The sequence below is a fragment of the Sus scrofa genome, chromosome 13 (genome assembly GCF_000003025.6).
Source record: "Sus scrofa isolate TJ Tabasco breed Duroc chromosome 13, Sscrofa11.1, whole genome shotgun sequence".
In the NCBI taxonomy this organism is placed as follows: domain Eukaryota; kingdom Metazoa; phylum Chordata; class Mammalia; order Artiodactyla; family Suidae; genus Sus; species Sus scrofa.
The window spans coordinates 131,250,275-131,276,210 of record NC_010455.5 but is presented as its reverse complement, the minus strand read 5'-3'; the positions used below and the strand labels follow the sequence as shown (position 1 = coordinate 131,276,210).

The following is a 25,936-nucleotide window of genomic DNA, read 5'->3' as shown; positions in this document are numbered from 1 at the left end:
CCCCTAGAGAGTAGAATGTGGCAGGACTGATGGGATGTCACTCCCAAGATTAGCTTATAAAACACAGTTGCTTCTGTCTCGGGTCCCTCTCGCTCTGCCTCTGTCCCTCTCTCTCCAGAGTCACTTGCGCTGGGGAAAGCCAGCTGCTGTGGTGCGTGGTGCGAGGCAGCCTAGGGAGGGGCCCAGGAATGAGGGACTGAGCTGCCAGCCGCCGCATGAGCGAGCTTGGAAACCATCTTCTGAGGCTGCCAGTGGCTGCGGGGACCATCCAGGGAGCAGCCCCTCCCTTAGCAGAGCGTCTGCCCCCTGATGGCAGCCCTGCGGGGGGCGGGGGGGGGAGTCTTGACTGCAGCCTCAGGAGAGACCGGATTCTACCCACAGTGACATTGTGGAGAAACTAGGAGACAGTGTCTGGTGCGTGAAGCTGGTGGCCCAGGGGCACTGTGCCCGCTGCCCCTCTCACTGTGCAGCTGGAGAACAGAGGCCCTGCTGCCAGGGGACGGCACTTACCTGTTTTCACAAACGACAGGGTCCGTTCTTAAAACGAAGTTAAATATTTTGACTTCTTGTTTAGTACTCTTTCCGCTGCCCTTGCTCCCATTTTCCGCTGATGGATGAGAAGAATTTAATCTGGCAAACGCCTTTGAGCTCAGATTTTGTTGGTGGTGGTGTTCTGAGCGGTGTGGACACAGCAGGGGCTGTGATGGTGGCCTAGGGTTTGGAGGGGACAGGGGATCACTTCCAGGGCTGTGTGACAGGGTCACAGCCCCTACAATGGTCCCCCTTTTTCCAGGGCTCATGTTTGGCCGATGTGGCAAGTTCAACCCACGCATATGAGTTTTGAATTTAATACAGAACTTACCACCCAGAAATGACTGCGAAGCAAGTGTAATTTGCCTGTGTTTATTTTTTTATTATGAACTTAAGCAAAGTTTATGGAAAAAAGGGAACCTGATGATCATGCAATGCAGCTATTTTACATCTCTCCAAATTCCCTTTGTTGGTGTTCTTTGCACAGCTGTAATGGCCTCTGCAGACTGTTTGGAGTTTTGCCTTCCTCACTCAGCGAGTGTCCGTTTTGCCCCAGGCCCTGTGCAACTGCGAGCTCAGAGCCCACTGTGCCTGGTGCCCTTCCCAGACCACCTTCTCGCTTGCCCAGCTCACCCCCTTGCCTTCCGCTCCTTGCTGGGTAGCCCCGCTTCTGACCCCGGCCTCCGCCTCCAGCCCCTCTCCCACCTAAGCCCTGGCAGCCTGGCTCACGCATTGAAACACATGGTGTCTGGGTTCTTTCTCCACCTCCGACGTGGGCTGGTCCGTGCTCCCCAGAGCTGCACGGCCTCTAGTCCTTCTGAACTCGGAGGAGGGCTGAGGGATCTTCGTTTTTACAAGCTCCCGAGGCCATGCTGGCCCTCAGTACAATTTGCGAACTAGGGCTCTGCTCCCACCTGTTGTTTACAACATGGAGCTCTTCATAACTGCTTGGTTGGCCTGATTTTTAGCAAACTCTGCACAGTCAAACAGCCCTCGATTCCCTGAGCCTGAGCCCCCAGGTTTCTCCTTGCAGTCCACCTTTATTCCTTCCTGTGACCCGTTTTCACCTAGAGCAGCAGGAGGTCAGAAGCAGTGGGGATGTCATTGTCCAATGTTGGTCTATTTGGAGCCTTAGAGAATGGCTTCTGAGGGAGGCACTGGCAATTCCTGGCCAGAGTAAAGGCTGAAAGTTCACTATTGGCCTCTGCGAGTTGGTTTTATGTGCACTGTATACTGGGGACAGGTGACACAGTGGGAGGTCTGCAGTAGGGACCATGGGGTCGACTCTGAGGACGATGCTGGCGGGCTGAGCCTCCAATAGTGTCCTCTCGTAGCATCTTCCCATCCTATCTGTGCGATCAGTGCCCCAGCACATCAGTCTGCTGCTTCATCCAAGTAGAGGAAACCATCCCCCACCTGCTTGGGGGCCACACGTTGTCCCTCGCTTCTCCCTGACAGGTCCCTGCTCTGGGCCTCAGTGGCCTCGGTTGTGACATGGTGTGGGGTGGGGGTTTCTGCGGAAATCTGAGATTCTGAAATATCTGCTGCAGGTAGGGGGTATCTCCATACTGCCTAGATCGTGTTTCAGATGCGATCTCCTTCCCTCCCAGTGGGGCCTGGATCCACAGCCTTGCAGGCTAGGTTCATTCTCCAGTAAGCAGAGAACAAAGCAAGGGTCCAGCTCCCACCCCACTCCAGTCCCATCAAACCCAACCAAGCGGAAGTGTCAGTCAGAGAGGAGGTGCAAGCTGGAAGGGCCTTAGAAAGTGCCGTGGGCTGCAAGCATGTCTGCAGATGTCTGTCTACTTTTGTACCACAATTGCCCTCCTGGTGAGGCTGGGGCCACAGAGTCGTGGCCAGCTCCTGGCTTTGTATCTCTGCTTTGAGGCCTGGGAGGTCTGAATTCTCCTCAGGCATTTCTCCTAACGACCAGCCCCTGAGGAGGGGCCCCACCAGCCCTGAGCACCAGCAGATGCACAGTGGGAGATGTGATCAGACTCTGAACAAAGGCTGCAGAGGGAACGGGAAGTTTGATGGGGTACAGGCTGGAAGCCCAAGCCCTAACAGCTGTTCTCCCCTGAATGACAGAGAGACTCAGCTACAGCCTGGAAATGCTACCCTGGGTGCCATCTTTGTCACCTTCCACCTTCCTGCCCACCCCTGTCTTCCCTGCAACCATGGGCATGATGGCTTCCATCACTGACATTTGGGGTCTTGTAAGATGTCTGTCAAGAGAGCAGGTACTCTTCACCCAGGATTCATCCCTGGTGTCCTCTGTTGCATGCGTGTTTCCCCCTCGCCAGTTGCCCAGGCTCCTTGGCTGCCCCTGGCAAGCCCTGTCCCATCCAGTCCTCCACACCAGCCTCAGGGAAGGAAGCCCCCATTGAAGACAGATGGGCTGCATGAGTGAGACAGAAAGAAGGTTCCTCAGACTTGGAGGCTTTTGGCCTGGACTAGGAACTATTCCATGAAATTGATACTGACTCCCAGAGTGGGGGATTGACCCCATAAATCCTGGCTTGGACACATGGCAGCAATAGACCCCAGGACAGAGTGGACACAAGAAGCTGCTCTGAATGAGAGAGAACAGCGAGGGCCACGTCTTTCCATCTTCCTATGTCCTGTTTTCACCGGCAGGAGGTCAGAGAAGCCAAAATGTCATCCTCATCGTCCCTTCACTTCCTGTTGGAAGCCCAATGAGGACAAGTATGGCTTAAGCCCACCCTGGTATCTAGCTCTGTTGAAGGGACTCAAAAAGGATTTTTAGAGTCGAACAGAATCTGTTTTTCTTATTTGTCCAAGGACTGACTTCGAGAAGGCCCTCGAGCTCACACAGCGAGTCCAGCCCCAGATGGGGCCTGACCTCTAAGCATCCCGGAGGGATTTGTTCAGAGCCACCTGGAACCTTCTCCCCACGCTCAGTCTGTGCCCTGTGGCTTCTCCCTTTGCAGGAGACACTCTGCACACACAGAGGCCAGGTGTGTTCAGGAGGTAGTGGCACAGGGGGAGTACGTGGGCTTCAGAGTCGGGAAATAGCAGAGCTTGCATCCTCTGTACTGACTTGGCAGTGACTTTATCTTTTTGGTCTTCACTTTTCTTATTTGTAAAAGAGGGGTCGATGTCCACTCTGCAAGGTTGCTGTTGTGTTGAAAACGAGGTCATGTTGGCAGATGCTTGAGCACACAGTAGGTGCTCAAGAAAGGTATAGACAGTCACTTCCCTGCCTTCTTGGTCAGGGAGGGAGATAAGATTGTCCCTGTGGGGACCCCGCGCCGCATTCCTGCAGCTCTAAATACATCCATGTGCCACCCAGTTGCTGTTAAGTGAGGTCACCCTGGGCAAAAAAAAATCGAAGGGAAGTTTGACTTGTAGGCAGCTGGGCCTCCTTTTCCCTCGAGAGGGGCCACAAAGAAACTTGTCCCAGGGTCTTTTCTGGCAGACTCTGGATCCCTGGTCCTTACCTGACCAGCCTGTGACCTGGGGCAGCCCCTTCTACCCCTGGGCCTGGGGAGCATAACAGCTGCTCTGGACTGTAGCAAATATCCACGTGAGGATTTTACACACGCTCAAGTGCTGTGCAAACACTGGGGTCACCGCCGTTTTCCTGTGAGCACCACTGTTTTCTTAAAGCAACTTTAAGGAGTGTAAAAGCCTTTGCACTATGTCATGGTTCAAAACTTTTTTTTTTAATGCTGCAGAAAAAAGGAGGGAGCAAGGTTTAAAAAAAAAAAAAAAAAGGATTCCAGCCAACAGCTCCAACTCCATTGTTAGCCAAATAGAAGACGTGAGGCCCCTGGGTTTGTCTCCAGGGGAGTCCTTCAGAGCCAAGAAGGGCTGCAGCCAACCCAGCCTGGCCTGGGGCCAGTGCTTCTTCCAGGGGTCAGTGCCCTGCCCGCCCTCCCAGGCCCTACTTCTCCCTCCGAGGTGGAGGGGGGCGGGGCAGGAGGTCATCCTGCCACAGAGCTGGCTGCAACTCCTTCGGCTTAACGTTTCTTATTTCTCTGGCCAGGTGACTTGCTTCCCCACCACTGTTTCCTGCCTTGCTCAGCTCCCTTCCGGCCCACTTCCACCCGGGCAGTGCCCCCAAGGCAACCTTCTCAGCGCTCTTAACCCTCCCCAGTGGCTGGTCCCGGCCCAGGCTGTGCTCCCCTGCCTGCCTGTGGCTGGTGGTGCTGACCTCCCTGGCACAGGTTGCAGGCTGGGTGGAGGCCTTGGCAGTGAGCAGGCTGAGAGTTGGGAAACCTGAAAGCTGTCCAAGGCCCAGTCAGAAAAGGATGAGGGGGTAGAATAGGCCAGAGTGCTTTGGGGTGAGCAGCTGCCCCCAGCAGCCACGGAAACCTTACCTGGACCCCCGCTGGGGGCGCTGTTGGATGGGAGGCCGGTTGGGAAGGGGCTCTCACCCGCCCATCAGATGCGCCCGCCACCCTGCGAGTGAGTTACCTGCTGGGAGCCACTATGCCTGGCTTTTGTTCCTTTGGATCATGGTGTTAAGAGACAGATGCAATTGACGGGAAGCCTGGCTCCAGGGCAGAAGTGGAACACATTCCCTGGTCCTGGTAGGGTAGCCAGGTGCCGGGAACACTCACACCTAGGGAAGAGAGATCAGAGGTCACAGGCACCTCACCGTCAGCTGCTCCAAACTCCACTTTTCCAGATTGGGAAACCGAGGCCCAGAGAGGGAAGGAACCCATAAAGTAGCAGAGCCTGGTTCTGCTTCGCGGCTGCTCAGCTCTCTGTACCCACCCGCCCCTGCTGCCTTGCACCAAACCAAGCAAAGCAGGGTGTCCCAATGCACTGATGACCTGAAGGGTTGTGATCCCCCTGATTGGAGCAGGAGGTGCACCTTCTCACAGAGAAAAAGTGCTTCATGATCCACTGCGTCTTCCGGTGCCAAGGTCTCCCCTTTCCCAGGTGTAAATCAGGAGAGAGTTTCTTGGAGAGGATTTTGTTCTCCCGTTGCCGGAAATTCAGGTGATACGATCACCTATGTGAACACAGGTGCAGGTGGGAATCTTTGGGGTCAGGGAGGTGTCTCCTGGGCGTCTGTTTTCAGGATGAACGGTTCCAGCTCCTCACACAATATCTGAATGCACATATTTCCTAGAAGCTCTGTCTTTGGATGCCATCTCCAGTGGGGAGCAGCACAGCAAGGGGATGGAGTGGAGGAGAACGTCTGGGGATGGGGTCTGAGAGGACACTTAAGTGGGGGCTTTGTGTGGTGAGGGGGGAGTGGAAAGACCACGTTACTATCATGGTAGCTGTCAATTCCCCCCCACACACTGTGGCCCTTGTTATCTGTCTCTCACCCTGGCAACAGCCTCTACACCGATCTCCCCACTTCCGCCTGGGCTCCCCACTACTTATGTGATAAAATCTAAACTCTTTCACTGCCCCCATACACTTTCCCTATCTTTTTGTTGCAATAGACCACTCACCCTTCTGCAAACCTCCCCCTGCCTTCTGCCTCTGCTGGCTTTCCCGGCTGCCTCTGCAAGCCCACCTCCCCCCTGTCCGGCCCCATGACCTCCTTTCAGTCCCGGGACCCAGCAGTCACAGGCCGGCCTCTGCACCTGCTGTCCCTTTGCCTGAAGCCCTTTCTGGCTGACTTTCAGCCCCCACCTCGTCCTGGTGCACTCTCACTTCCCCTGGATGCCTGACTTCCAGGTCTGCGCCTTCGGTACCTGCTACCCTTGTCTTCACCTGCACTTCTCTTCCACAGAACCTCAAACAGGGTGTAGAGATTGTCGGGCCTCTCTCCTCCATGAGATGATGAACTGCTCAAGGGCAGGCCTATTCCTCATTTACAGTAGGCCACCCAGCGCCTTGCATTTAGTAAGTGCTTAAGAAAACATATGTTGGAGTTTCCATCGTTGCTCAGTGGTGACAAACCCCAGCTAGTATCCATGAGGAAGTGGGGTTGATCCCTTGCCTTGCTCAGTGGGTTAAGGATCTGGCATTGCCGTGAGCTGTGGTGTAGGTCACAGACGTAGCTGGAATCCTGCATTGCTGTGGCTGTGACATAGTTTGGCAGCTGCAGCTCTGATTCAACCCCTTGCCTGGGAACTTCCATATGCTGTGGGTGGAACCCTAAAAAGACATTAAAAAAAAAAAAAAGAGAGAGAAAGAAAATATTTATTGAGTCAAAATTGTCATTCTTACTGGCCTGAGAGGTCTTCCAAGGCAGAGCCTGTCTCTGCATCTCCAGGACGATCTGGGCTGTGCTGGCCTCTGAGGCTGCCTACAAATGCGTAGTGAAATGAATTTGGTGATGCTGTTGCTGGGGGAAGAAATCAATAGCATTTCTATTTCTAAGCATCCACTTCTTGTAAAAACTTCCAGGCCTGTCTTGGTTAGCAACCATTCTTGGCTTTTAAAGGTGACAAGCAATTTGCCACAAGCAGAGTGACAAATACTCAGGATGGGAGAAGAGGAAGGGAGGGAAACAATTATGGGAGGGGGCGTGGGAGGGATGGGGCTGTCAACCCCATCTCCTGAGCTTTTCTTCTGCAAGTGAGAAGGAAAACAGAGGAAGGGTATTGTCAGAAAATCCCATTTTCTCCTTAAGGGACCCAGAAAAGTGGTGTGTTCTTCCTTCACTGTGAGGCATCAGAGTCTGTGAGCATGAAGCACCTCAGTTACATTGCAGGTGCTGGCTCAGGGTACAGGGACCTTGTGAGTCATCGGAGGGAAACTCCTGCATTAGTCAGAACATATGGTCAACAATATGTCCACAAGTGTTCAGTACTTCCACCAGCTCTGGGTTTTCGGCAATTAAAAATGAAATTCTCTCTGTCCATCACTGAACCACATTTGTTAAACTCTGCCTGGTTCCTACTCTCCTGATATTTCAATTTTATTGGAAGGAGAAAGATTAAACACATAAATACCCATGTACACCCGAGGTGTGTAAATAACCAAGAAAACATCAGTGTTCCTTGCAGAGAATTAACACTGGGCAGGTCAGGGAAGGCTTCCTGGAGGAGGCAACTTTTGAGCTGAGTCCAGCCAGATGCTGGAGAAGGACACTCCAGGCTGAGGGCATGGTAGATGTGTGGTTGGAGCAGTCATGATGGGTTCAAGGTCTGAAGAGAGAGGGAGGGAAGGAAGGGACTCCCTGAGGTGGGTGACAGCTGTGGCAGGTGTCAGGTGATACTTCCTGCTTCGTTCTACAATTCATACAAAGTGGGGCTTGGTGGAAAAAGAATGAACTCAGGAGTGGGATCTAGATCTGGCTCTGCCACCGACTTCCCAGGGGACAGACCAGGGGCAGGCACTCTTAGTCTCTCTTTGGTTCTTGGCTTCACCCTGTGGGACATCAGACCATCCCTGCCCTGAAAAGGCCAGCCATTCCCAGGCGTGTCTGCTGTGCTACAGATGGAAACAAGAGAAATGTCATCTCTCTGTTGATGTTAATTTGCCGAAGGAACGCAGCACCCTTCCATGAAGAGTCACTTTCCTGGGGGTCTGGCCGGGGGTCCCCTCGTAAGGTGAAGATTGCTCCTCCACCATGGTGACTCTTGGCTGCTGGCTTTCCTCCTGCCAACAGCTGGTCTGCCTCTGGTGAACTGCTGGCCTGGGTTTGGGACTAATGGGGTGGCTGGATTGACAGGAAGCTCCTGGCAGCCCCCAGGGTTCCAGCCTCCTGAGAAACGGGTCACCGCCCAGCACCTCCCTCCTGACTCAGAGGGTCTGCAATGTGGATTTTGGGGGGTGGGGGTGAAGGCCACGTACCAAACTTGTGTGTAGCAATCAGGGGACCACCCAGCCCTGAACAGTCAGCTTGCCATGTGTCAGGATGGGTTATTTTCATGCACCGACTTGTTTTTCCTGGTGCTGGGAAGGCCACGTGCTTTGTGGCAGTAAGTTGAAACTCCATGGGCTCTATTGACAGAGTGAAGGGAGAGAGAGACACTTTTTTGGTATCAACAGGAGGGTAGAGGGGAACTGGACCATTTATAACCTGTTAAATTGCCTGTCCCTGTAGATGCGGGGCCCTCCTGCATGTGGATGCTGTGTCCAGTACCTGGAGCACTTGGGGGGTACCAGCAGTCTGCAATGGCCAAGCACTTCAGTTCTGAGTAACAGGCTTCACAGCGCCAGCTAATTCAGGCCAGGCAGAAGGTTGCAGCCCTCGGTGACTAGAGAATCCTGGGGTGCCTGGAAAGTGGGGGGATCCCAAATGTCCCCTTTATAGAGTTGCCTCCCATCAACTGCCCAAGCTGAGGACAGAACACCTTCAGGGACTAAGAATTCACTGCCCGTGAACTCATCTATTTTTCTTGCGATGGTTCAGCTTGTAGAAAGTGCTTTTTTTTTTTTTTTTTTTTTTTTTTTGTCTTTTTGCTATTTCTTTGGGCCACTCTCGCAGCATATGGAGGTTCCCAGGCTAGGGGTCGAATCGGAGCCGTAGCCACCGGCCTACGCCAGAGCCACAGCAATGTGGGATCCGAGCCACGTCTGCAACCTACACCACAGCTCACGGCAACGCCAGATGGTTAACCCACTGAGCAAGGGCAGGGACCGAACCTGCAACCTCATGGTTCCTAGTCGGATTCGTTAACCACTGTGCCACGACGGGAACTCCAGAAAGTGCTTTTTAAATTTTGTGTGTGTGTGTGTGCGTGTGTCTTTTCAGGGTCGCACCTGAGGCATACAGAGGTTCCCAGGCTAGGTGTCGAATCAGAGCTGCAGCCGCTGGCCTATACCACAGCCACAGCACCGCCAGATCCAAGCCGTCTGCGACCTACACCACAGCTCACAGCAACGCCGGGTCCTTAACCCCCTGAGGGAGGCCAGGGATCAAACTTGTGTCCTCATGGATGCTAGTCAGATTCGTTTCCACTGAGCCATGACGGGAACTTCAAAAGTGCTTTTGTAGAGTAGTCAAAGTCAGCCTTCTAAATAAGTCCACTCTAGGGCCCTTTGGGGTCAGAAGTGCAGCTCTCGCTCTGTGACTGTGCTGGTGGGAGATACTTGTTCTGATCTGGGTTGAACTGCTTGAATCCCTTCAGTTCTTTCTCCTCCAACCTGGTTTTGACCCCTTCCACCCCCTCACTATCTGTCCAGGCCCCAGTTACTTCCCTAGAAGTGTGGCCCCCAGGTGCTCACCAAGCAGCCCAGGAAGGGGGCAGGAGAGCCCCTCACCTCCTCTGAGCGGCAGGGGGGCCCTTCTACCAAGTGAGGAATGGGGGTGGGCTCCAGGACCCCTACGATCACACACTGGGGCTCCACTGGGGGTCCCTTTTGCTTCCTGCCCTCAGGCTGGCAGGCGCCCACTGTGCTAGCCAGGCAGGGCCCTGGAGTGGATGCTCCGTGGGCCTCAGAGGAGATGGCTGAGGAAGGCCCGGGTCTGCTGGCCAGCGCTCACCCTAACCTGTTGTTCATTTCCCCTTCAGTGGAAAATGCATGATCTAAACCAAGTCAATAAGATGTTAATACAAGAAGCCCACATGGAGGACGTGCCTTAGGCGTTTCACAGGCAGCTTACATTCCAAGGCTCCGGCAATCCGGGAGCCAGGCACAGCAGGCATTACTGCCCCAGTACAGCTCAGGGGGTGAAATGGTATGGCCATCGTCCTGGGAATGAGAGAAGCAGGGGAGCTCCGGTTTGCTCACGAGGAGACACCCAAGGACTTGGGCATGGGGTGGGGCTGAGGCCTCAGGTCATGCTTGTCCTCCCCTCAGTGCAGCGCCCTTTAGTTCACAAAGCAGTGGCCGGGGGAAGGGCTGGGTGGCAGAGGACCTCCTGCTGCAGTGCTCTGGCTCAGAGACGGGCCGGGCTGTGTGGGGCGACTGGGGTGGTGGCAGGAGCCTGCTCTGCTGCTCTCCTCAATGCCCGGAAGCCTGAGGGCACGAGGGCTGGCTGCCTTCCCGGAAAACACAGTTCTCTGTCTGCCTGGCCTGTCCTTGAGCCCAGGCCCAGCTCTGTCCCATGACAGGATCCGCAGCGAGTAAGCCACCCCACTCCCGGAGCTGGGGGAGAACCAGCTTCCAGTCCCAGGAGACCTTCCCTCCAGGATGGGGACCCGGGCCACCTCTCCAGCTCTGTTCTGTAGGAGACTCGCTAGTGGCTGGGTCTCCAAGCCAGACCTCTGGGGCTGTCCCTGGGAACTGTGGGTCCCAAGGACCCATGTGGTTGCGTTCCCAGTCGGGGCAGGGGTGCCTCTGGAGAGCTCCTTCTGAGGAGGGACTTTGTTTTCAGGGAAGAAGGCAGGGCAGAGGTCGTCTCCTCCTCCAGAGTGGGCCTTCTCTCCAGCCTGTCTCTTCCAGGGCAGGGGGCACAGGGTGGACCAGGCCGGGGTCCCTCTCCACTGCCCCCACTGCTCTGTCTTTGTGCTGGGAGTGCTCAGCACAGCTTGTGTGTGGTGGATCCCCAGGAGACCTGCTGTGCCCTGGATCTGACCACAGTGAGCAGAAAGCCTTTTTCTCTGGGAGAGCCGTCGGATAGGCCTGCTGGTGGAAGGGAAGGCTGACACTGAGATGCGCAGGTATGAAAACGTAGGACGAGCTTGCAGCAAAGGAGTGGCTTTAATCAGGCTACCACTGGGCGCTGAGGTTCTTGTGACTGAGAGCCAAGAAAAGAACCAGTGCTGTTTTCAAGATGGCACGATGCTTGTATGAGGAGTGGGGGTGGAAGGGGTGGGCTATGGACAAGGAGGGTATCTCCCTCTTGGAGGCCAGTGCACTGACAAAAGCCTGTGGAAGGGAGAATGAAAAGACCTGGGTTCTAGTCCCAGTTCTGCCAAAGACTGCAGGAATGGACTCAGTGTTCTCATCTGTGAAATGGGGTGTTACAAATGTGCCCCCTGAAAAAAAATCACCATGTTACGGGAATTGGATGCAAAGGGGCTTTTTCAGCTGTGAGGAGCTGTAGAATGGGACTGAAAGTGCCGTCTGATGGGCCTGGTGAAGGCACCCCGTTTTTTGGGTTAGGTAATGGGGGAGGGGGGGGAGAGGCAGCTGAATGGGATCTTGCCTCATCCCTTCTCCACTAGGAGGAGCACTTGGCACTTCCAGAGTCTGGATTCTCTGTGTGGCTGGACAAGGGTGTGAGTCTGCTCTGCCCCCTCTCCTCCTTCCCCCGTAACCCCAGCCTCCCTGCAGGCTTCCCTCAGGGCAAATGTCTGAGCTGGACCTTCCTCTCCCTCTGCTCCCCACCCCCCATTGGCAGGCTTTCAGGGACCCAGGAGGAGGCCTGGCTGCCAGGAAGGGTGGGGCTGCCAGGCACCGCCCAGCTGCAGTGTGACCCCGCCAGTCCCGGAAACTCTCCAAACCTTGGACCTCAGCGGACATCCGGCAGCTCAGAAGGGTGGCGGCGAGGCTGCCAGGGGGAGCTGAGGGTGTGTGGGATGCGTCTGAGGTGAGACGGAGAAAGCAACAGCCATTTTTCTTCCAATTCTGGAGTCAGAAGGCTCTGGGCAGCCTTCGAAAATGCTTTTCACCCCTGGATGCTGCCATGCATCCTAGACTTACTAATTAAAAAAAAAAGTTACCACTCGTTGAAGAGTGTTTACCAGGTGCTGGGCACTCGCTAAGCTTGTTAACCTACCTGAATCCTTCAACACCTTAATGAGACTAGACTCTTATCATTATATCCTTTTCATAGATGCAGAATCTGAGGCTCGGGGCACACGTCACTTGCTCAAGGTCACATAAATACTAACTGCTGGAGTCTGGATTCAAACCCAGGTGGGTCTAGCTGATTCCAGACCTCAGGTTCTTGACTAGAAGGAAGGAACTGTAGTCAAATCATCCTTGCAGAATGCCTAGTACCTGGCAGGTACCCAGTAAAGATACATTGAACAGAGGCTGATGCATTTTGGGGGGGGGTCTTATTCTCCCCTTTTATCGATTGATGAAATGACACAGACTACGTGTAAGTACTTATCTCCGTGGCAAGCATGTAGTAGGTCCACCTAAATCTAAAGGTGAGTCTCAGCTTTCTCCCTTTCTACATGATATATCTGTGCTCATGAATAATAGTTTCAGAGAACACAGCCTCCCCTTGGGTCTCTGCCTAGGCGGGACTCTTAAAAGTCCCGATTAGACCTCAGCCTAGGAGAGTGAGGGGCCTTGGGGGTGAGGTGGGGGCAGGAAGAGACTGTGACTCTTCTTTTTGAGTCCCAGATGCCATGAGTTTGGGAGTGGGGAGGAAAGACACCTGCTTTCTTTGCTGATGGTGCTGAGGGAGCCCTTCTTTCCGCTTCGATGGAGGTGACCTAGAAGCTTCTGGACCTAGAATCTTGGCTTGCTCAGAGCTCTGAGAGGCTGAGTCCTGCCGTCTGGCCCACATGTGTGAGAAGCACTGATTGTGTCCTAGCACTGAGGGATGCTGGGCAGGTGGGGCCTTGTGAGAGGGGAAGGGGCCTGCGATGGGACAGTGGGCTGACTCCAGGTCCTCTGGTTCCCATGCAGAGCCAGGGTGGCCCTGGCCTGCCTCCTCATACACAGGTAGCTTCCTCAGGAGCCTCCTGGCCTGCCTACCTGACTCTCTTGGTACTTCCTCAGGTACTACCTGACTCTCTTTAAGGTGGTCCTTAGAGAGAGTCCCATATTGCCATCCATTTAACCCTCTCTGCGCTGGGTCTCAACCCACCCACACTGACATGGAGTCAGTCAGAGTCCAGGGGGGAGACATAGCCCATTCCGGAAACCTCAGCAGAGGGAAGCTAGCTGTGAAGACCTTGGAAGAGAGGAAAGGGCAGACTTGGGTGAAAGGCAGCCTTGAGAGTAGCAGCCACAAGAAAATGGCCCCATTCCTGCTGGAAGGGCAGAGAAGAGGTTGTGTTTCCAGAACTCAGAGAGAGCTGGAACCCTGGCAGAAGTCCCCTGGCAGGAATTGGGACCCCAGAGGTGATGCTCCAGATAAAGGGAGAGACAGAGAGAAAGGCTGGTTTCTACCCTCTGTCCTTCCCCCCGGGGGCGGGGGCGGTGGGGAGCCGAGGGTAGAAACCAGTCTTGGTGGGGAATGTGGCCGACAGGGGTCAGCCCCCTGTGAGAGAGGAACACAGAGGGACAGAAGACAGGCAAATGACCCGCCTAATCTCCAGCTAGTCAGACCTTTGGAAAAGAACACATCTTTCCAACCAGTGCTCTGGAGAGCTGGCCCTAGAAAGTAAACTTGCCTCTGGAAAGAGTCCCAGATCCTCTGCCGGTTACTGCAATTAGTGGTCGTGCCCAAGCCTTATCCTGCTGGGAGCCAGGCCGGGAAAGGGAAGTGTTTTTTTTTTTGTTGTTGTTGTTGTTTTTAGGAAGATCTGTTTCCTCTACATTTTTTCAAAGGATAGGGCAACCTCTGGTGCTTCAGTTTCGTGTGAGACCATGATAGCTGTCTTCAGGGGCAGACAGCTCTTTGGCAGGCAGGAAGGCAGACTAGCCTGCTTATTACTGGACTCAGGGTCAGGAGACCTGAGGCTAAGTCTCAGCTCAGACAAGTCACATGCCGTCTTTGAACCTCTGGCTCTACGTCTTTCAAATGCAGACTCTGTGTTTTTCAGGATTCTGTAGAAGTGAGGGACAACTTGTGTGTGTGTGTGTGTGTGTGTGTGTGTGTGTGTGTGTGTGTGTGTGTGTGTTTGTGTCTGTCTTGGGGGCGTTGTAGACCACAGAGTGCTCGGGTGGCAAGGCCTGTGCCTATGAACACAGTGTCACAAGAGAATTGCTCGGCCTGGTTTTGGAGTTGATGTGTCCCCTTGGAGTGGGTGCTTAAAATCCTTGTCTTGTAATCATTGAGTCCAAAAGACAATTGCAGTCAGCTTGTCCAAACTCTCTCCTAAAGGAGGAATCTTCTCGAAGATGATCCTTTCCCCTTTTTCTCCTTTCGTCTTTTTCTCTCTTCTTCCTTCTTTCCACCTCTCTTTCCCTCCTGGGTTTTTTTTTTTTTTTTTTTTTTTTTCTTTTTAGGGCTGCACCATGGCACAGGGACGTTCCCAGGTTAAGGGTCAAATCGAAGCTGCAGCTGCCGGCCTACACCAGAGCCATAGCAACGTGGGATCCAAGCTGCATCTGTGACCTATACCACAGCTCACGGCAATGCCGGATCCTTAACCCGCTGAGCAAGGCTAGGGATCGAACCCGCAGCCTCATGGTTCCTAGTCAGGTTCGTTACTATTGAGAGGCAGTGGGAAGACCCCTCCCTGTTTTTTCTATCCGCCTTCACTCCTCTCTTCCACAAAGATTTGGAGCCTTTACTCTTAGGCAGGCACCGTGCTGGTTTGGTCCTCTGGCAGGAATGAAGACAGACAGCGACCCTCGCAGAGCTTAAAGTCTAGCAACAGGGTGCTCACTACTTAGGGGATGGCCTGTTCGGGGGTTTCATTTTCCCCTATTTAAACTGAATTCTGCCTCCGTAGAATGCTTGTCCTGACCTCTGGAGCTAGAGAGAACAAGTCTGACCCCGTTTCCTATGTCGCCGCCCTTGAAACGTGGGAAAATAAACATGGAACACTCTGAAAATATTCTCACTCTCCAGTTTCCACTTGTGAAGGGGAAGCTGATTCTCCGTGAAGCTAAATTCCTCAAGGGCATGGGGTCAGAGCCCGGGTGGGCTATCATCTGGGTGCGTGGCCCCGTTCCCAGTCCACCTGGGGCGGAGGGAAGCCATGTGCTGGAGGCTCTCACTGGGAAAGAGCGCAGGTGGCAGGGAGGTGGGCCCACATGAAGCAAGGGGGTCTGTCAGAGGGGGGGGCCTGCGAGGCGTGGTCTGGCCGCCTGCCCAGGACAAGCCTGAGCTCCCGGGTTTCTGGTCTGATTCACAGCTTCCTCCCTCCCCAAAGGAATCCCCTTTATAGCTCTCCAGGCCTGACCCCAGCGTCCCTGTGAATGTCATCTGACAGCTGCACGGAGCGCAGCCATGGCTCCTGCGCCGGGTGCCAGCTGGATGTGCTCGGCGGCCGGGGCCCTGGGAGCCACCGCTTGGGATGTCAGAGGAGCGCTGCCCTTCCGTCAGCAGGAAGCCCGGCCGCAAACACTTGGACAGGAAGCCCGGGCGCTGGCCAGCTGAGCCAGCTCTGGTTTCTTCTGCGTCTGAGGCTTTGGCCAAGCGTGGAGGGAGGCGAGCCAGGTGCCGCGGGCGGCACTGACAGCACGGGCGGGCTCCCCCTCGGCCAGCCGGGGATGTGGGTTGAAGGGCGTGAACGGAAAAGCATCATCGAGGCTGGGCCAGAAGAGGTGCTTCCTGGAGGAAGGGTGAGGGAGCAGGGAACACAGCGTCTAGCAGAGCTGAGCCAGCTGGCTGAGGCTCTGCAAAGACCCGCTTCCAGACACAAATGTGTTCCCTTGGGTTCAGACCTCCGGCATAAACTCAGATCAGATCCAATCTGCAGGCTGCCTCCACCTCCGGGAAAACACACTGTCATCTCCCGGGGCGGGGTGTCTGCATGTTCCCAGCATGAAAATGACTCCTCTCAAGGAGAGGCTCTTTTATAACCTACCAAGCTGCATTGTGAGGGAATTGATAGAAAATAGAATGTGGTCCGCTGGGGACAAAGGCAACTTTGCGTTCAGGGCTAAGAGTTTTGTTTCCAAGCGCTACGTGTGATTATCTTCAAGGCAGTCTGTGTGCATACAACCATCTGAAAGACCCCCAGGATTTGCAGAGCGCCTAAATTTTCTTTAAAATGATATTTATTTTTTCCATTATAGTGGTTTATAGTGGTTTATAGTGTTCTGTTGATTTTCCACTGTACGGCAAAGTGATCCAGTCACACATGCATATATACATTCTTTTTCTTATGTTATCCTCCATCATGCTCCATCATAAGTGAGTAGATACAGTTCCAGTGCTATACAGCAGGACAGAGTGCTTAAATTTTTGACCAGTCACTCAGAGATTTCCACCCCCCCACACACACACATCTGCCTTGCACAAGCTGATAGGCTGGTGAGGACCAGGAGGCGAGTAAATTTGTTCAAGGTCCTGCAGCTCAGCAACGGCAGAGCCAGAAACACTGCCATGACTTGTGATGCTCCAGAAAGAGAACTTGGATGATGACTCTCCACGTGCACAACTGTTTCTCTGTCTCCTACCTTATTCTGGACTGTATGCATTCAAGCACAGGCGCATGGGGGTGGGAGGGAGGGTGGAAGTTGGGGGAAGGGGGCTGGGAAGGGGTGTGTGAGCACTCTGGCTGGCGTGGGCTGCTAACATCTCATCATTTTGTCAAAGCCTGTTTTGAAAACCTCCTCCTGGGTAAAGCCTGCCCGTTGCTTTAGTCACTCTCCTTGGCATCAGCTGCCGCCCTACGCCACAGCCACAGCAATGCAGGATCTGAGCTGAGTCTGCCACCTACACCACAGCTCAGAGCAATGCCAGATCCTTAACCCACTGAGCAAGGCCAGGGATCGAACCTGCAACCTCATGGTTCCTAGTCGGATTCTTTTCCTCTGCACCACGATGGGGACTCTGCCTTGATGTTGTTCATACTTTGTGCTTAATAGGAGTCCAGTGTTAATTCCACAAGTGAATACATGAATGAGTGAATTTGCAAATGAAACCATTATAGAACTAGTTAGATTTAAATTCAGGTTCTCATCTGGAAGCAGTATCATATAGCTGCGTATAAGCTCATTGGGAGCTAATTTGCAGGCCTGATTTAAACACCAGTTCTGCTATTTTCTAGCTGTGAAAACTTGGGCATGTCCCTTACTTTTTTTCTCAGTCTTAATTCTCAGCTTGCCTGTATGAGAGATAGGGTGCAGACTACCTCACATCGTTCTGTGAGATAAATAGACTACGCATGAAAAGCTGGGGGCCCAGTGCTGGACACACAGTAAGTGCTGAAGAAATGGTGGCAGTTGCTCTTGGAAGAAAATAGTGTTACTGCTGGAAGTCTCTTTATGCTCAGAGTCAGCTTGCAGATTCAGCCTCAGCATCTTCCCTGACATACAGAGGGGATATTATGAGGATAAATGGAAAGATAGCCCTTAGCCCGGAAAAAATGGGGTTATGGAGACCCAGGCAGCTTGGCAGGAGTCTCCCCATGCGGCTCTCCTATAACCACCCCAAACTCACTGTCCAAAACAGACCTCCTCATTTCTGTCCTCTACCTCCCAAGCCGCTTTTCCTTCTCCAGCTCTCCAGATCCCAAGTCAGAAATCAAAGGTCATCTGTGAATGAGGCTTTCTCCCTCCTGACACCAGCAGCTACCAGAGCTGCTACCATTCCCTCCTCTGCATGCCCCTGCGTGGTCATTGTCCTCACCTATGTCATTTCGGTAGCTGCTTCCAGTGGCTTCCAGGTCCATCAATTTAACCACTGTGCTACTAGGCTTATGCTTCAAATGACAAGTCCGGCCTTGTTCTGCTCAGCTTCTGAAATCTCCAGTGCCTTTCCATTCATAGCAGGCCAAAGTCCAGTTCCAGGACTATTCTCCACCGGACTCCCCAGGCTCATCTCTTAGCATCCTTTGCTTGTCACATGGTCCAGCCTCACAGATGAACTTCATTCTGTGCTCCTCCTTCACTCGCTGTTCTCCTCTCTTACATTTTTAAATGTGGTTACCTAGCTCCCGCGTCCTCATCCCCAGAATTTCCATCCTCACCAAGATGTCACAAGTAAGTCATTCAATACTATCCTGAGGCTTTGGAGTTTTTAAACAGTTTTTGTTTTTGTTTTTTTAAAGGTATTTCTCTCAGTTCTAGTTTGTAACTTACCTCTGGGAAAATCTGATCAATGGTATATTTAAGAAATATATATATATATATATATATATATGTTTTTTTTTCAACTAAAAGGGAAATTATATATCAGATGCTTTCTGTCTAGAAGCTTCCCTGGTGGGAGTTCCCATGGTGGCGCAGTGGTCAAGGAATCCGACTAGGAACCATGAGGTTGCGGGTTCGATCCCTGGCCTTGCTCAGTGGGTTAAGGATCAGGCATTGACATGAGCTGTGGTGTGGGCTGCAGACGTGGCTCGGATCCCCCATTGCTGTGGCTCTGGCATAGGCATGTGGCTAACAGCTCCGATTCGACCCCTAGCCTGGGAACCTCCATATGCCAAAGGTGCAGCCTAAAAAGCAAAGCGAAACAAAACAAAAAAACCATAAATTATGTATTATCATTAATAGTAGGTTTATAACTCAGATGAAGCTTGTCATGATGTTTTCTCCATCTGTCATGTAGGTGCTGTGTTTTAAGGAATTCTAGTCCAACTTAAAAAAGCCAGCTCCGGAGTTCCCATCGTGGCTCAGTGGTTAACGGATCCAACTAGGAATCATGAGGTTGCGGGTTCGATCCCTAGCCTTGCTCAGCGGGTTAAGGATCCAGCGTTGCCGTGAGCTGTGGTATAAGTTGCAGACACGGCTCGGAACCCGCGTGGCTGTGGCTCTGGCATAGGCCGGTGGCTATAGCTCCAATTAGACCCCTAGCCTGGGAACCTTCATATGCCGCGGGAGTGGCCGTAGAAAAGGCAAAAAGACCAAAATAAATAAATAAATAAATAGATAATAATAATCATAATAATAAAATAAAATAAAAATTAAAAGAAAAAAAGAGAAGAAGCTTCCCTGGTATATCCAGAGAAGACACATCCAGGCATTGGGCTTATGGATCAACTCTCTTAACAGCAAACATGAGGCTGAAAACTTGGGTGAAATGTTTTCTTAAAAATAAGAAAATGACATTTGCTTTTGCTTAATATCTGCTATTACTAACTTCACTGATATAAAATTTCTGTTCGCTTTAGAAGTAGTGAAATGTAATGGACAGAGTATGATATGGAAAAATTTCCCTTAATCAGGGAAAATTTTTTCTTTAAAAATTTCCCTCATTTCTATCTTATAAAAATATTCCTTTTTGATGCTAACTCACCTATACCCTTGGGCTTTTAGGGAAAACCTTGCTGGCTTGAATTTCTACAGTGCTTTGAATTGTTAGTAAGAAAGTACTGTGAGAGGCATATCTTGGTTTTAGGAACTTGAAATACTGAAACCTCAACTTATTGAACAAACAAATGAATGGATTTTGGCATGGTAAAAATAATCCACAGCATTGCAAAGATGAGTATCACAATGCATTTAAAGTGTGATTAGATTTACTGAGGTTTGGCTTAATATTTTAAGTAAACCTTCTATGGCATAAAGCAGTATAAGGACTTTTCAATATTGTATTGATTAGGATTAGGTTGGGTTTAGGCAAGTAGAAGCTTGTTTCTCTCTCACGTAAAAGTTTAGGTGGGTGGTCTGAGGTGGATATCACTTAATTTATTCATTCATTTAATCAGCGAATATTTAAGCACCATTTAGGCTCTGGCATTACAGAAGTAGGGGAAGCAAAAGAAAAAGACAGATAAAAATCTTTGCCATCATAGACTTTACATTTTGTGACCCTACTGGTCATGCCTTAGCCTCATGGTCTGAGATGGCAAGATCTCTGCATTCTAGGCAGCAGGATGGAGGAAGGAATGAAGAAGAAGTAGGCAAAGAGTGCAGCTATGTAATCTCTAAAGAAAGGTTCTTGGAAGTCACATGACTTTTTCCCCTACATTCTACGCAATGATTAATCAGGTGGTCCTGCTTAGCTGCAAGGGAAGCTGGGAAATGTAGTCTTTATTCCTGATGATTACCATGTGCCCAGCTGAAAGGCTATTATTTATTTATTTATTTATTTATTTTGTCTTTTTGCCTTTTCTAGGGCCACTCCCTCGGCACATGGAGATTCCCAGGCCAGGGGTCCAATCAGAGCCACAGCTGCCAGCCTATGCCAGAGCCACAGCAACGCAGGGAGCCTCGTTTGCAACCCACATCACAAGCTATGGCTCACGGCAACGCTGGATCCCTAACCCACTGAATGAAGCCCAGGATCAAACCCGCAACCCCATGGTTCCTAGTCAGATTCCTTAATCACTGAACCATGATGGGAACTCCCTGAAAGTCTATTATTAAGGAAGAAGGAGGTAAGGAATGGCAGTGGTTGGGACAGGCTACTATAGGTATCTCCCACAAATAAAACTTGTAATAAAAAAAGTACATTTTATACTTCCCGTTGTGGCACAGTGGTTAACGAATCCGACTAGGAACCACGAGGTTGTGAGTTCGATCCCTGCCCTTGCTTAGTGGGTTAAGGATCCAGCGTTGCTGTGAGCTGTGGTATAGGTCACAGATGCGGCTCGGATCCCGTGTTGCTGTGGCTCTGGCATAGGCTGGTGGCTACAGCTCCAATTGGACCCCTAGCCTGGAAACCTCCATGTGCCGCAGGAGCAGCCATAGAAAAAGCAAAAAGACAAAAAAATAAAATGAAAATAAAATTTAAAAAGTACATTTTATGGAATTCCCTGGTGGCCCAGTGGGTTAAGGATCCAGCCTTGTCGCTACTGTGGCTCTGGTTACAGCTGTTAGCATGGGTTTGATCCCTGACTCAGGAGCTTCAACCTGCCTTGCCCTGACATAGTTGTGGTCCAAAACAAACAAAAAATAAAGAAGCAAATTAAAAGAAGTAAATACATTTTATTTAATTAGATATATTCAAAATATTCTTTTTCCAGTGTGCAACAAAAGTAGCAATTGTTATTTCACATTCTTTTGTTTTGTTACTAAGCCTTTGAAGTCCAATGTCTGTTTTACACTTACATCACTTACGGTCTCTTGTTCACTCACCTCACATCTCAATTCAGATCAGTACATTGCAGATGCTCAATGGCCACATTGTGTGGTACAGGCCTGGAGCCTGGCAACTTAAAGTGTGGTCCATGGGCCAGCATCAGCAACGCTGGGGAGCTTGTTAGATATGCAGGTCAGGCTCAGTGGTTAACAAATCTGACTAGGAACCATGAGGTTGCGGGTTCGATCCCTGGCCTTGCTCAGTGGGTTAAGGATCCGGCATTGCCATGAGCTGTGGTGTAGGTTGCAGACGTGGCTCGGATCCTGCATTGCTGTGGCTGTGATGTGGGCTGGCAGCTACAGCTCCAATTTGACCCCTAGCCTGGGAACCTCCATATGCCACAGGTGCGGCCCTAGAAAAGGCAAAAAGACAAAAAAAAAAAAAAAAAAAAAAAAAGACAAAAAGAAATGCAGGCCCCACCTCAGACCTACTAAATTAGAATCTCAGATCCCCAGGTGATTTGTGTGCCCATCAAAGAATGGCATGCACTGTTCCATAACGCTTCTTCTGATGATGACTTCCATTAGAACCCAGTAAAAATCTAGAGAAAAGAGATGCTACCCAGTGAACAATCTGGAATCAAGTGTGGAAACATGTCAGACCCCATCTTTCCTTTTCCTGAGCTCATTAGACTGTTAATTAGACCTTCTAAGAAAGGGCAATTTTTATAGAAGCTACATTTCAACAAAATTAATTTTGGTTAGTTGATCAAGGGAGAGATCTTCAAAACCAAACAACATAGAATTGTTGGATAGTAGGAGTTCCTTTTGTGGTGCAGCAGGTTAAGGATCTGGCATTGTCACCACAGCAGCGCGAGTTGCTGCTGTGTCATGGGTTCAGTCACTGACCTGGAAACTTCTACACGCTGTAGGTGCAGCCAACCCCCTCCCCCCAAAAAAACCCTCCCCAGACAGAATTTTTAGGTTATGAATGGATTTAATTTTCAAGGCTATCCGCCCATGCCATGAGCACAGCTTGTAAATACATCAGATTTCTCATAAACTTGTTGCCTGATTTTTTCACAGTTTTATGGAGATCCAAGCCATATGACATACAATTCACTGATTTCAGTTGCACAATTCAAGGTTTTTTGTATATTTAAAGAGTTGTGCAACCATCACCTAAAGTCAATTTCAGAATGTTTTCATCACCCTTAAAGAAACCCTGTACCTTTTGGCAGTCGCTCACCATTTCCTGCTAGTCCCAGTCAACTACTAGTTTGCTTTATGTCCCGATAAATCTGCCTTGTCTTAGCATTTCATATAAAGGACGCATGCCATCTATGGTCTTTAGGGACTGGCTTCTTTTGCTTCTATGGTTTTCAAGGTTCATCTCTTTTACAGCCTTTATCAGTATTTTGTTCCTTTTTTATGGCTGAATAATATTCCATGGTATGGGTATATCACATTTTGTTTATCTGTTTGTAAATTTGCAGTGTTCTTACAAAAGCCAGAAAGAAAGGGAAAAACAATAAGTAGGAAATCAAGGAAATAACAGCTCCCTACAGCGTTCAGAGACTCAGAGAATCGGAATGAAAAAGAACCTTAAAAATCACTCAGTGCCTTCTTTTCCACATCGAAAGCCGAGACCCGGAGTAGGAAAGTCATTTATTTGCCTGTATCCCTCAGCATCAGGGTTTGAGCTGGGATGAAGCCAGGTTGTCCTGATTCCAGGTCCCATGCTGTTCCCCGCCACCACCCACATCCAGAACATCAGGGCACCTCTCCAAGGTGACCTTAGAAATGGTAGTCCCTGGTGACAGCAGAGAGGGGCACCAGTCTTTTACCTCTGTCTTGGTCTCAGTTTTGGAGAATCATTCTGAGTTTAGAGCCTCAAGGTAGGTATGGGGATAGAACTTGGAGGACTGTTTAGAAGAACTGATAGTCAGAAGTTTGTCTGATATTCTGGTCCTCTCTGCACTGGACTTTAAGCCACATCTCTTAATCATCAGAAAGAATGTAGGAAAAACTCAAAAATTGTGGTTGGGAAGGACCTCATGCCATCGGCTCTGGCATGAACCTGTGGTATGGAGAGTGAGCGCTGTTCCCTTTCCACCTCCATCATGGGAGACAGGGCCCTAGCTCTCACCTATTTGGATATTCTTCTTCTTCTTCTTTTTTTTGTCTTTTTAGGGCTTCACCTACGGCATATGGAGGTTCCCAGGCTAGGGGTCCGAATCGGAGCTATAGCTGCTGGCCTACACCACAGCCACAGCAACACAGGATCCCAACCGCGTCTTTGACCTACACCACAGCTCACCTTGTGGCAATGCCCGATCCCTAACCCACTGAGCGAGGCCAGGGATCAAATCCACATCCTCATGGATACTAGTTAGTTTTGTTACTGCTGAGCCACAATGGGAACTCCTGGGTATTCTTCTAAATTAGGAAGACTGTCTGGTACTGGGTGGTCAAAACACAACGGGTGTCCACAACTGTCATAAATCTCGTGTTCACAAGTGAGGACAAAAATGGGAAGCCTTGTTCCACCAAAAATACCAGTGCTGGGTGCTGACTCAGGGGCAACATGTCAGTGTTTAGAAAAAGACGGGGAACCTTTCTGGGGGCACGTGCTCCGTTCTGACCGTCTCTCAGAGAGATGGAGGCAAGCTGAGTGGAGGACCAGGGTCCAGTGAAGGATGAGCCCCTGAGGGACCAAGACACTAGGTCAGGTGAGCAGCAGAGAAGTAACAGGGGCTGTTTGACCTTGAGAAGAGCCTGGAGAACTGGGGGACTATATTCTGTCTAGACTTGAGTAGGGGCAGATAGTAAGGAGGCAGACTTCAGCTTGATGAAGGTGTTTCTAGCAGTCAGAGGTGCCCACCAAGTAACTAGAGTGATTCCAAAGCGGGGGGACCTCTCCTCCCTTGGGAGTCTCCAAGCTGGGACCTAGGTCAGTCATTCAGCCTTTAAGATTGCACTGTTCAGCCACTAGGCACATGTGGATTTTGAGCACATACAGAAATGGTCTTTGAGGAGTTCCCGCCCTGGCACAATAGGTTAAGAATCCGACTGCAGCAGCTTGGGTTGCTTTGAAGGTGCAGGTTTGATCCCCAGCTCAGTGCAGCGGGTTAAAGGATCTCAGGTCACAGCTGTGGCTTGGATTCAATCCCTGGACCAGGGACTCCATATATATGCCTTGGGTATGGCCGTAACATTAAAAAAAGAAAAGAAAAGAGACGGTTTTTTGACCATATTGACCCAGTCCAGAAGGCTGCTCCCTGGGGGAGAAGGTTCTTCTCCCAAACTTTCCATCGGACAGTTCCTCCTCCCTGGGGAAAAGGGAGGTGGGAGTGTGTTCTCCCAGTGCTGCCAGTGTATGCAGATGTGTGGGGATAAAGCTTAGGTTTGCCCAGGCTTACAGCTCCAGTGTAAGCCAGTGTCCAGCATGGGGAGAGGGAGACAGACTGGGGTTTGGGGTTAGACATGTGATGGGCCAGCCTGTGTAATCTGTGGCTTCCAGCCGGTGCTAGTAATGCCCACGTGAGCGCAAGCCTGGGTGTGCGTGGATTGCAGGCTAAGGGCTCCACGCACAGCAGCTGTTGGTGAGTCCTGGACCCCCATCCTCAGTGGGTCACCTAAGACATAGAGCGCTAGGGCTGGGCTCTTGCCTGTCTCTTGCCAACTGGTCTGGTGTCTGAATTCTCGAATGGTGGCATTTCAGAGCCATTAAAGCTCCCAGAAACCATCTCAGCCAGGCGTGTGTTGCAGATCAGGTGACTGGTCTGTCAGAGGGGAAGTGAGGCGGCAGCTAGAGAGAGAGCCACGTGGGGCTGGTACGTGACACGTGTAACTTCTCCACCCCTGCCCCCACCCCTGTCACCACTGCTTCCTAGACCTAGTAATTCAGGAAGGCAGTCAGTCTGACCAAAAGGCAGGAAGTCCGCCAGCCCACTCCCATCCCGGTGGCAGCTGGATCTATTCTCAGGCCGGCAGGGACCACACACCCTTCAGGCGGGTGATGGGAGCCAGGGCTGTGCACTTTAGTTCTAGGATCTGCTGCAGTCAGTCTTTTTCTTAGTTGTTTATGGTTTCCTCGCATTTTGTATCTCCATGACAACCTCAGGTTCTAATGGAGATCTTCCTGATGCAACATCTGGAAAGAGAGATATTTTTGCAATTTGTTCTCTTTCATGCTTTCTCTATTTGCTTTATTGTTCACTAAGTACAGCATATTAAATTTACTATTTTAATGCAGATCTTTTTCAGACTCCAAGTATGTGATGGTAAAAGAGCTTATTTTTCTTAAAATCTCTTTAAAGACAAATCATCTGTGTTGCAGTCAATAGAGTTTACGTTACAAAATCAATTTTTCTCTTAACGGAAATTTAATTGAGCCCAAGTTTCGCTAGCTGTGAAGCAGAGGTATGATGTACTTGATGGAATACATGCCTCTGTACATCCTTTTTGTAGATGCAAAATGCATTATTGTCATTGCTTCTGATTTAATCTACTTCTTGGTGAAGAATAGACATGAGCAAGAAGATATTTTTTGTAAGAAAGGAAATGCAGGCAGATAAGGTTGAGTTTGCTCAGAGTTCATGTTCACAGCACAGGTGAGGAGCAGCTTCAGAGCTGGAGCCAGAGACCTCGGCTCCGTCCTCAGCTTTGTTGCCATTGAGTTGGAGATCTTGGGCAAGCCACCTCCCTCTCAGCTGTCCCTTCTCAGCATTAGGGATCAGCTAAACTGAGCCATGTCACTAAAGGTGGCCCTGGGATTACAGGCAAGGCCCTGGCCCTAGTGCCCCATGCCATGGCGAATTGCCAGAGGGGCTCAGGTCAATCCAGGTCACATCTATAATGTGTAGGG

General features: G+C 51.0%; 1 long non-coding RNA gene across 1 annotated transcript in view; it reads left to right on the top strand.

Annotated features, from left to right (window-relative positions):
* Positions 10,467–25,936, top strand: part of LOC110256390 — a 93,911-nt gene continuing 78,441 nt past the window's right edge. Inside the window, exon 1 of the long non-coding RNA XR_002337828.1 lies at positions 10,467–11,018. This is a non-coding gene — a long non-coding RNA (uncharacterized LOC110256390). The remainder of the gene's footprint in view (positions 11,019–25,936) is intronic.